Raw genomic sequence first — 12,458 nt, 5'->3', positions numbered from 1 at the left:
GTTAGCAACCCGAACCCGAAAGGGGGTCCTGGGTGCCCTGTCCATACACTCAATATATATAAAACATGCAGTGGAAGACAATTAAACCTCAAACACTTTACCAAAGTTCTAAAACATCCCAGTTACTCATGTGTAACAACCCGAAGAATAATGGCATTTAAATAAAAAAGAGGAAGGGAAATGGAGACAGTAACAGAAGGATCGCGTTTGTCGACGACAATGCACTTTGGAAGAAATAACCGAGGGGAATCATCAGGGCTTTGTCGACGAATACAGGGGATTCGTCGACGAAGGCTAAAGAGAATTCATCGACGAAGACTGAATTTCTTCGACGAAGAAATACTGAGAGAGGTTTTGAGCCAACTGAATTTCATCGACGAAATTATTAAAGGATTCGTCAACGAATGACGTGGCTCTTCGACGAATCTAGTTCTATATATATAGAAAAATTCGGATTTTACTTCACAGTTAAGCTATTTTCATTTTCTCTCTTTCCCCTTCGGTTCTCTCTCTCTCTTTCGTTGATTTCGGGTCAGATTTACGCTGGATCGACAATCCGAAGCCACCACGACGTTCCTGGGATAGTTCTCTGCAAGTCTGCCGGAGCAGATCGTCGATGGAGCTGAGTTGAAAACCATCCCAAATCCAGGGTAAGACTTTCTACTCAATATTTGGATTTTTGGCAGTTGTAGAAAGTGATATACACTTAGAAATATTGAACTTTAGTTCTGAGGAATATTATTTTCAGGGTGTTGAGTTGGGAGCCCTGCGGGTGCGGGACAGATTTTCTTAGGGGCTTTTCAGGAATCGGGTAAGGGGATAAACTAAGCTAGTTCTTTTTAAGAAAATGTATATAAATATATAGCATTTGATTTATAGAAAGTAAGTATGTTTATATATATGATTTATATTTGGGAAAATACTGTTAAAATGATGATATGTTGAATATGTTAAAACTTGTTCAGTGTGGCATGGGTAGGAACTGTTTTGAAATACTATTTTCTGAGAATGTGATTATGATACGGATTTTTATAATGGAAAATCAGCATATGGGCCGAGATTTTTATATATGTTTTTCCGGCATACGGGTCGTGCTATGTGTATGATTTGCCAGCGTACGGGCTGAGGATATATTTTTCCGACGTACGAGTTGTGCTATGGATGTGATTTGCTAGCGTACGGACTGTGCTATGATATGATTTACTGGCATACGGGCCGAGCTATGGATGTGATTTGCCAGTGTACGGGTTGTGCTATGATTTGCCGACGTACGGGTCGAGGTATGGTAAAATGTGAAATACCGACGTACGGGCCGATGATTTCCATTATACACGTATGTATGTATATATATATGCAAAATGATATGATTGATATGATAATTAATGATATAAGATATCCATGTATCACAGTTTCAGTATATGTTATATGATATAAGAACCTGGTTGGCTTGGTCTAGGCTAGCACTTGCACGGTGCCGTTGCTATTTGTTCATGGTCTTTGTGATCATGATATTTGTGTTTACGCCACTGTACGGAGTGGTGTGAGATTGGATGGTCGATGTAGTTTTTAAGAAGTGTGTGAGTGCCCCTGATGTACGGACCAGGTCAGGCAAACCCATCAGACTTACAGACTGTACTTTTGACTTGGCAGTGGTCAGCCAACCATTGTCAGGTCCCGTCTTCGGGCCACACAACCCAGTCATGTAGGGAAAATACATGACAACAGCCAGTTAATCTACCAGGAATGTTTTTGTATTATTATTATTATTATATGAGATGAGTTATGTTTATGAAAATGCAATATGTTCTGCTATGTTTTGATATATATATATATATATATATATATATATATATATATATATGTTTTCCCAAATTTGACAACAGTTACTGAACATGTTCTGTATGGTATATGTATAACACAGAATACTGATGTTTCCACACACTGGTATTAGTTTATTCCCCTTACTGAAAGGTGTCTCACCCCAAAATTTTATAAACTTTTTAGGAGTCCCTGAGAGGAGAACGGGAAAAGCCCCACTGATCTAGAACTATTATCTGCCCTTTTTGAAGGGTAAGTTTTAGTAGGGATAGTTGGTTTTTGTGGGGAATGTCTCTATATTTTTTTTTAGGATGTATATACTGAGATACAGTGGATATAGTGACTCTGGTATTTATAGTAATGTGATGAATGTTTTGTAATTATAATATTGTGATTATATGTTTCCTGCTGCTTAGGCTTCCGTTCTGTGTTTTGATGTATCCTTGGTACCCACGGGTCCAGGGGGATTATGATCTGTTGAGCTGGGATATGGGATATTGTATTTATTGTAATATGAAAAAATTTAAAAAATGTGAAAATTAAGCAGGTCGTTACAATTTGGTATCAGAGCCTAGGTTGCTAGGTTCTGTAGACTTTAGAATGCAGCGAAAACAATACCAGAGTTTAGGAAATGATTTGAGGTTTTGTTCTACAGTCTAGAGGCAGGACTTCCGTGGTAGTTTCTGTGTTTTTCCTAGGGTGACGATTTCAGGAAAACTATAATAAGCTATTGTCGAGTTGTGTTCCTAGAATGTAGGACTGGGGATTAGAAATGTTGAGATAAGTGGTGAGGATAGGTGGGTAAATTATGAGGATAGAATTTCTAAGTTGTATTGTTGTTTCCAGGATGGATCCAGGAGGAAGTAGTGCCCATGTGAGTGGCAATGATGGAGCAAGACCATCAAGTGCTGCTCGAACCGACTCTGATGCAGTATTACGTAGTGTGGCTCAGCAGGTTATGACTGAGATTGCTAGGAGCTCGAGGGAGTAGAGTGGTCCATCTGCAGGCCATGGGTGCACTATAGGATAGTTTACAAAGATGAATCCTCCGACATTCTCAGGTGGAGTTGATCCTGCAGCCGCTAAGAATTGGATGCAAGAGATTGAGAAAGTTTTGACTGTGTTGCAGTGTATCGAGGAACAGAGGGTCCTTTTTGCCACCTATAGACTGACAGGAGAGGCTGAGAGGTGGTGGACTGCAGTGAGGTTGCTGGAGCAGCAGAGGGCGACTCCTATAGCCATGACATGGGACCGATTTAAAGAGTTGTTCTTTGATAGATATTTTCTAACTACTGTCAAGGAGGCTAAAGTAGAAGAGTTCCTGAGTCTGAAGTAGGGACACCTATCCATCCAGCAGTATGCAGTACGTTTCATCGAGTTCTCTCGTTTCGCCCCATATATTGTTCCCGATGAAGTAAAGAAGGCGAGGCAGTTTAAGAGAGGCTTGAGGCGAAGTATATTTAAGCAGGTGGTGGTGCTGCAGATCCAGGACTTTGCTGAGTTAGTCGACAGGGCGGCCTTGGCAGAGATTGGTGAGCGTCTTGATGCAGAGGAGCAGGGACAGAGGAAGAGATCTGCATCTACCGGCTACCAACAGGGTCATAGACCGGGTCAGTGGAGGAGAGGAAACCATGGCAGAGGACGGAGGCAGGAGACGGGAGGACGCGAGGTGCAGGCAGGGCAGGGTCCTCCAGTCTGTCAAACTTGTGGTAGGAGGCACTGGGGAGAGTGTCGAGCTGGTGGTGTGGTATGTTATCGCTGCGGTAGATTGGGGCACATGGTGCGAGACTGCCCTACCCCACCAGATGAAGTTCCAGCTCCCAGACCATATCAGGGAGGATATCAGGCGCCACGTGGGGCCTAGCAAAGGAATATGGCTCCAGCTAGGGTGTTTACTCTGATGCCGGGTGAGGCTAGGACGGTAGGTGACGTGGTGACAGGTATGGTTATTATACTTTCTTTTAAAGTTATTACATTATTTGACTCAGGAGCTACACACTCGTTCGTGTCTTCGAGGTGTGTTAAATTATGTGGGGTTAAAACACAATCATCAGATGTTGAACTGTTGGTATCTACACCGACTAGGTTAGTAGTGAGGTGTAGTAGGGTGCTCCGAGGTTGTCCGGTTGATATTGAAGGAAAGACTTTGTCTGCTGATTTGATAGTACTGGACATGCACGGGTTTGATGTTATATTTGGCATGGATTGGCTAGCAGCTAATTTTTCCAGCATAGATTGCCGAGCACGAGAAGTGATATTCAGATCTCCGGAGGAAGCAGAATTCAAGTTTATAGGGTCGTGAGTGCAATCCTCGCCTCAGCTAGTTTCAGCTATTCAGGCCAAAAGACTACTGCTGAGTAGTTGTCAGGGGTTTGTGACAGTAGTGAAGGAGATGTCAGAGAATGAATTGAAACTTACTAGCACGCCTGTAATAAAATAGTTTACAGATGTTTTCCCAGACGAGTTACCAAGCTTGCCACCCGATCGTGAGGTAGATTTCCCTATTGATCTACCTTCCGGTACAGCGCCGATTTCTAAAGTACCTTATTGGATGGCGCTAGTAGAATTGGTAGAATTGAAAAATCAATTGCAGGATTTGCTTGATAAGGGCTTCATACGACCTAGTGTATCTCCGTGAGGAGCTCCAGTTTTATTTGTGAAGAAGAAAGACGGGACTATGAGGATGTGTATAGACTATAGGGAGATTAATAAAGTAACAATTAAGAACAATTATCCTCTACCCCGTATCGACGATTTGTTTGACCAGCTCCAGGGTACATGGGTGTATTCGAAGATTGACCTCAGGTTCGGCTACCATCAGGTAAAAGTGAAAGCAAAAGACGTCTCGAAGACGACCTTCAGGATCAGGTACGAGCATTACAAGTTTCTTGTTATGCTATTTGGTTTGATGAATGCTCCTGTGATATTTATGGACTTGATGAACAGAGTCTTCCACCAATACCTAGACCAGTTTGTTGTTGTTTTTATTGATGATGTACTGGTCTATTCAAGGAGCTATGAGGAACATGAGATGCACTTGAGACGGGTTTTGCAGACACTTCGGGAAAAGAAGTTGTACTCCAAGTTCAGTAAATGCGAATTCTGGCTTGAGAAGGTCGTGTTCTTGGGGCAAGTTGTATCTGGAGACGGTATTTTTGTGGATCCTAGCAAGATTGAGGCGGTAGTGAATTAGGCTAAACCGAGAAATGTCCAAGAGATCAGGAGTTTCTTAGGGCTAACTGGATATTACCGTTGTTTCGTTGAGGGATTCTTAGCTTTGTCAGGACCTTTGACACGATTGATGAGGAAAAATGTCAGATTTGAGTGGGACGAGAGTTGTGAGTAAAGTTTTTAAGAACTGAAGCAAAGATTAGTCACAGCACCAGTATTGGTTATCCTATCAGGGGGTGAGGGGTATGTCATTTACAGTGATGCGTCCTTGAAGGGACTTGGCTGTGTATTGATGCAACATGGTAGGGTAGTGGCGTATGTGTCTAGACAGTTGAAAGAATATGAGAATAACTACCATACACATGATCTTGAATTGGCTGCAGTGGTACACGCGTTGAAAATTTGGAGGCATTACCTATACGGCAAGCAGTGTGAGATTTTCTCCGACCATAAGAGCTTAAAGTATTTCTTCACGCAGAAGGAACTGAATATGAGGCAGAGAAGGTGCTTAGAGCTGATTAAGTATTTTGATTGTACCATCAGTTATCATCCAGGGAAAGCAAACGTGGTAGCTAATGCATTGAGCAAGAAATCCAGGGAACCGGTGTTGGCAGCTATGGAGATCCACTATCCAATCATGATGGATTTGGAGAGATTCGGCATCGAATTAGTTGAGAGTGGTTCTTAGGCTCACATTTCCAGTTTAGTGGTGCAGCCTACTTTGCAAGAAAGAATTAAAGCCGCTAAGAAGGAAGACCCAGAATTAGCAGAGGTGATGGATATAGTGCAGAGTGGTCAGGGGGAGGAATTCAGTATTGCAAATGATGGAGCTTTGCGGTTCCGTACCAGATTATATGTTCCTACCGACACAGAGATCAAAAATACTATTTTAGAGGAGGCTCACAGATCTTTGTATGCAGTTCATCCTGGCAGTACGAAGATGTACAGGGATTTGTGAGTGTCGTACTGGTGGAGCGGTATGAAGAGAGAGATAGCCGAGTATGTAGCCTAGTGTCAGGTAAAGGTTGAGTACTAGAGGCCGGTAGGGCAGTTACAGCCGTTATTTATCCTAGAGTGGAAGTGGGATCATATATCTATGGACTTAGTGTCAGGATTGCCGACGGCATTACATGGCCAAAATGTCATCTGGGTAATTGTTAACCGTTTTATTAAGACCGCCCACTTTATACCTATCAAGATCAGCTATCCCCTCAGCCGTTTAGAGAAAATTTACGTCTAGGAGATAGCTCGTTCTCATGGGGTGCCAGTATCGATTGTGTCAGATCGAGACCCACGTTTTACGTCACGTTTTTGGAAGAGTCTATAGGAAGCTTTAGGATCTCAGCTATCTTTCAGCACGACATTCCATCCTCAGTCGGACGGGCAGACTGAGAGGACGATATAGACATTAGAAGATATGCTTCGTGCGTGCGTATTGGATTTTGGGGGTAGTTGGACTTAGTTCATGCCACTAGTAGAGTTTGCGTATAATAACAGTTACCAGTCTAGCATTGGCATGGCACCGTTTGAGGCTTTATACGGTAGGAGATGTCGTTCTCCTTTATTTTGGGATGAAGTGGGTGAGCGGCGAGTAGTGGGGCCGGAGCTTGTGTAGCAAGCACGTGATAAGGTTCGGCTTATCAAGGATAGGATTAGTGCAGCTCTGAGCCGACAGAAAAGTTATACTAATAATCGCCGCAGGAATCTAGAATTTGATGTGGGCAATCATGTGTTTTTGAAGATAGCTCCGATGAAAGGGGTTATGCGACTCGGGATGAAAGGTAAACTTAGTCCTAGGTTTATCGGTCCATTTGAGGTTCTAAATAAAGTGGGACCGGTAGCGTACAGGCTAGCTTTACCACATGTGTTATTCAGGATCCACGACGTATTCCATGTTGTTATGTTGAGGAAATACATCTCAGATCCTTCTCATATCATCAGTTATGATGAATTAGAGCTTAATGATTCGCTGGTGTATGAGGAAGTACCAGTGCAGATTCTGGATAGGAAAGTACAAGAGCTACGTAACAAGAAGATTCCTCAAGTAAAAGTTTTGTGGAGAAATCATGCGGTAGAAGAAGTTTAAATAGTGTAGCATTTTAGTTTTGGGAGAATTTTTCTTTTGTATATGTAATCTCCCATGACTCGAAATGTAACCACGGTATTCCTTCGCCATGAGTGAGGGTAAGTAATAAAATGAGTAGACCATTTTCTTGTTAAGGGATGACGAGTTACGTGAACAGTAAATTTCGAGAAAAAAATTTTATAAGAAGGGGAGAATGTAACAACTCGAAGAATAATGACATTTAAATAATAAAGAGGAAGGGAAATGGAGATAGTAACAGAAGGATCACGTTCGTTGACGACATTGCACTTTAGAAGAAATAACCTTCGTCGACGAAGACTAAATTTCGTCAACGAAGAAATACCAAGAGAGGTTTTGAGCCGGCTGAATTTCGTCGACGATGACTGAATTTCGTCGATGAAATTATTAAAGGATTTGTCGACGAATGACGTGACTCGTCGACAAATCTAGTTTTATAAATATAGAAAAATCCGGATTTTACTTCACAGTTAAGCTATTTTCATTTTCCCTCTCTCCCCTTTGGTTCTCTCTCTCTCTCTCTCTCTCTCTTTCGTCGATTTTCGGCCAGATTTATGCCGGATCAACAATCCGAAGCCACCACGACACTCCTGGGATAGTTCTCTACAAGTCTGCCGGAGCGGATCGTCGGTGGGGCTAAGTTGGAAACCATCCCAAATCTAGGGTAAGGCTTTCTACTCAATATTTGAATTTTTGGCAGTTGTAGAAAGTGATATACGCTTAGAAATATTGAACTTTAGTTCCGAGGAATGTTGTTTTCAGGGTGTTCAGTTGGGAGCCCTACGGGTGCGGAGTAGATTTTCTTGGGGGCTTTTCAGGAATCAAGTAAGGGGATAAACTAAGCTAGTTCTTTTTAAGAAAATGTATGTATATATATATATAGCATTTGATTTCTGGAAAGTAATTATGTTTGTATATATGATTTATATTTGGGAAAATACTGTTAAAATGATGATATGTTGAATATGTTAAAACCTGTTCAGTGTGGCATGAGTAGGAATTGTTTTAAAATACTGTTTTCTGGGAATGTGATTATGATACGGATTTTTATAATGAAAAATTGGCATACGGGCCAATATTTTTATATATGTTTTGTCGGCGTACAGGCCATGCTATATGTATGATTTGCCAGCGTACAGACTGAGCTATGGATATATTTTGCCGGCGTATGGGTCGTGCTATGGATGTGATTTGCCAACGTACGGGCTGTGCTATGATATGATTTTCCGGCGTACGGGCCGAGCTATTGATGTGATTTTCCAGCGTACGAGTTGTGCTATGATTTGCCGGCGTACGAGCTGAGCTATGGTAAAATGTGAAATACCGGTGTACGGGCCAATGATTTTCATGATACACGTATATATATATATATATATATATATATGCAAAATGATATGATTGATCTGATAATTAATGATATGAGATATCCATGTATTACAATTTCAGTATATGTTATATGATATCAGAACCTAGTTGGTTTGGTCTAAGCTAGCACTTGCACGGTACCGTTGCTATGTGTCCATGGTTTTCATGATCATGATATTTGTGTTAACGCCGTTGTACGGAGTGGTGTGAGATTGGATGGTCGATGTGGTTTTTAAGAAGTGTGTGAGCGCCCCTGGTGTACAGACCAGGTCAGGCAGACCCATCAGACTTACAGACTGTACTTTTGACTTGGCAGTGGTCGGCCAACCATTATCAGATCCTGTCTTTGGGCCACACAACCCAGTCATGTAGGGAAAATACATGACAACAGCCAGCTAACCTACCAGGAATGTTTTTGTATTATTATTATTATTATATGAGATGAGTTATGTTTATGAAAATCCAGTATGTTCTTCTATGTTTTGATATATATATATGTTTTCCCAAATTTGACAACAGTTACTGAACATATTATGTATGGTATATGTATAACACAAAATACTCATGTTACCACACACTGGTATTAGTTTATTCCCCTTACTGAGAGGTGTCTCACCCAAAAATTTTATAAACTTTTCAGGAGCCCCTGATAGGAGAGCAGGAAAAGCCCCGCTAATCTAGAGCTATTGTCTGCCCTTTTTGAAGGGTAAGTTTTAGTAGGGACAGTTGATTTTTGTGGGGAATGTCCCTAAATTTTGTTTTGGGATGTATATACTGAGATACAGTGGATATAGTGACTCTGGTATTTATAGTAATGTGATGGATGTTTTGTAATTATAATATTGTGATTATATGTTTCCTACTGCTTAGGCTTCCATTTTGTATTTAGATGTATCCTTGGTACCCACGGGTCCGGAGGGATTATGATCTACTGAGCTGGGATATGGGATATTGTATTTATTGTAATATGAAAAAAAAATTAAAAAACTGTGGAAATTAAGCAGGTCGTTACGTCATGTGTCTCCATGTTACATATTTTACATCCCAAAATAAACAAATATAACAAATTAATGTCTCATTTGCACTTACAATAACTACCAAAAATATCTAATCTCAGCCCCATAGCAGGCTAGGCTTGATTCCCTATAGGACCTGAAATATGAGATGGATATTGGGGTGAGATACTTCTCAGTAAGGTGGATTAGATTATCATCAGTGTGTGGCTAACATGAGTTTTAGTGTGATCATAATACATCCATATATTTAACTGTAGGTGAAATGGCATTTGAAAACTATACTCATACCTATATCATTGAAAATACATAGTTTCCCTGATAACATACTTTCGGCTCATTATAGCCCATTTTTCATAAATTACAAATATGAATAGAGAACCTTCCTTGTTGGGTCATCATATAACATCATGAATAACCCTCATGATCGGGTTGTGCAATCCGAAGACTAGATTTAGTCATGACTAGCCTACCAACAGGCTAAGTTAAATATATTCGTCTGTTAGTCCGATTTGCCTGCCCAGCCTGGTCCAAACTCTAGGGGGTACAACAACTCTTCGCGGCCAAATCAACTATCCTATGGCCTCCACTTTCACCATGGTGTGACTGCACTAACATATTTCATTAGCTGCGGTACCAAGCTTCCATAAGAGCTAGTCCCTCAGGGTTCATAAATCATATATATAACTTACATAGTAAAAACAATAACATGATTTCATTTTCATAAATTAGTATAAACCGTCATATTCATAAATCTGTATAAAACCTGTCATATCATAACTCGATATAAAACTGTCATATCATAACTCGGTATAAAAACCGTCATATCACAACTCGGTATAAAAACCGTCATTTCATAATTCTGTATAGAAACCGGTCATATCATAGCTCAGTAAAACCGTATCTTTCACTATATAACACCATAAAAACCATCAGGTTTAAGTATGCAATAACTATAAACATTCTCATGTCACACGATTTGAGTGATATATCATAATATAATAAACTGTCCGGGAAATATATTTTTCTGAAAATAAAGGTATGATCATCTCTAAGGTTTAGTTTAACTCAAAACATATGTTTTTCAAGAAAATGAGATGATCACCCCTCTCACTTTAGTTTTCCTCAAATACATATAAAATACCAAAACCTTCATTTTCATATGCCTGATTCAACTAGAAAATCATACATAGTATTCTTGTATCCATATATTTCAGTTTAATCGATTAACATTTTAAAAATAACTGACATAATCTAATCCCCTTGCCTGTTCCTCAAAAATTGCCTATAGCTTTGGAGAACAAAACCCTAGCCTCTTAATTGGCCGAAGACGAGGACCGGCAAGCCGGGAGGAGAGAGAGAGACGATCGGAGAGTGAGAGAGAACTCCAGATGAGCGTGAGAGAGAGAGAGAGAGAGAGAGAGAGAGAGACGTGAGAGGGTGAAATGAGACTGAGAGAGAGACTCTAAAACCCTAATGAGAGAGAGAGAAAATATGAGAGTTATGAAAAATTAAGCTTACTTCTCACTTAAGTAAGCTCAGCCCGGGGGAAACCGTCGATGATTTTGCTAAGATTTCTGAAACCGTCTACGGTTTGGTCTTACCAAACAGTGGCCCTGCTGAAACTATCGACGATTTTTCCTAAGGTTCCTTAAACCGTTCACGGTTTGGTCCTGTCCCAAACCGTTTCCTTTATGTTCTTTTTCTTTCTCGATTTCTTTTCTTTTTCTTGGTTCGGGTTCCTATAGTTAAAGGATTCAACTTTTGGGATCGAGAGGATAAAAAGGTATTTATGAGCAGAGATACAAATAATATAGACAAGGTAATAAAGTTGAAAAGAAGGAGCTAGAGGTGTAGGTAGAGCTTGGTAAACTTCAGGACTAGCAATCAAAGTTGCCCTCAAATAAGCAGTATGATTAGTGATAAATAAATGACCATGATGTAGCTATTAATATATCTAAACACATTACTTGTGCATCTCAGAGATCTAGTTTTGAGGATATGGTTTCCTTTGCTCTAGTTAGTAACAGTGGAGATTCATATTATTTCGAAGATGCATTTTATGGTCTAGAGAGAAATAGGTGGGTGGAAGCTATAGTGAACGAGGTGGAGTATTTGTATAAAAATCAGACTTGGGAGTTGGTAGGACTTACTAAGGGAATAAAAGCGATGGGATACAACTAGGTGTTTAGGAAGAAAGATAATATTTCAGAAAGAGACAGTAAACAATTCAAGACCAGATTAGTTGTAGAAGGATACTCTTTGAGGGAAAGGATAGACTATAATCAGGTTTTTTTTTTTCGGTTGTTCGTCATACCTCCATTTGGATTTTATTGGCCTTTGTAGCTTAGTTTGATTTGGAGTTAGAGCAACTAGATGTTAAAACAACATTTCTTCATAGTAACTTAGAAGAGAAAATTTATATAGAGCAGTCCTAAGATTTCATGAAACTTGGGAAGGAGAATTATATTTGCAAATTGAGGAAATCATTGTATGGCTTGAAGCAATCGGCAAGGCAATGGTACAAGTGTTTTGATTCATACATTATGAGTATCTGATATACCTGTTGTGAGTATGATTATTGTGTTTGCTTTAGAAATCTATTTGATAGTTCATTTATTTTTCTTATATGTTGATGATATGTTGATTGCTACAAAAAGTATTTGTAATGTCAATAGTTTAAGATCCTTATTGAGTAAGGAATTTGAAATAAAGGATCTTGCTGCTGCAAATAAGATCCTTGGGATTGGAATACAAAGAGATAGGAAATATTAGAATCTTTGGGTCTTTTAAAAAGGCTTACATAGAGAAGGTGGTTAAGAGATTTAGCACGAATAATGTAAGCTAGTGGCTACCCTATTGGCACATTATTTCAAGTTATTTTCAACACAATGTCTACAATCAGAGGACGAAGTGGAAGAGATGTCAAGGGTGTCATACACCAATGCAATGGGTTGTCTAATGTATGTTATGGTTTGTACTTGCCT

This window comes from Malania oleifera, chromosome 1 (assembly GCF_029873635.1).
Source record: "Malania oleifera isolate guangnan ecotype guangnan chromosome 1, ASM2987363v1, whole genome shotgun sequence".
In the NCBI taxonomy this organism is placed as follows: Eukaryota; Viridiplantae; Streptophyta; class Magnoliopsida; order Santalales; family Ximeniaceae; genus Malania; species Malania oleifera.
The sequence above is the reverse complement of the archived record's forward strand: the minus strand, read 5'-3'. Positions refer to the sequence as shown.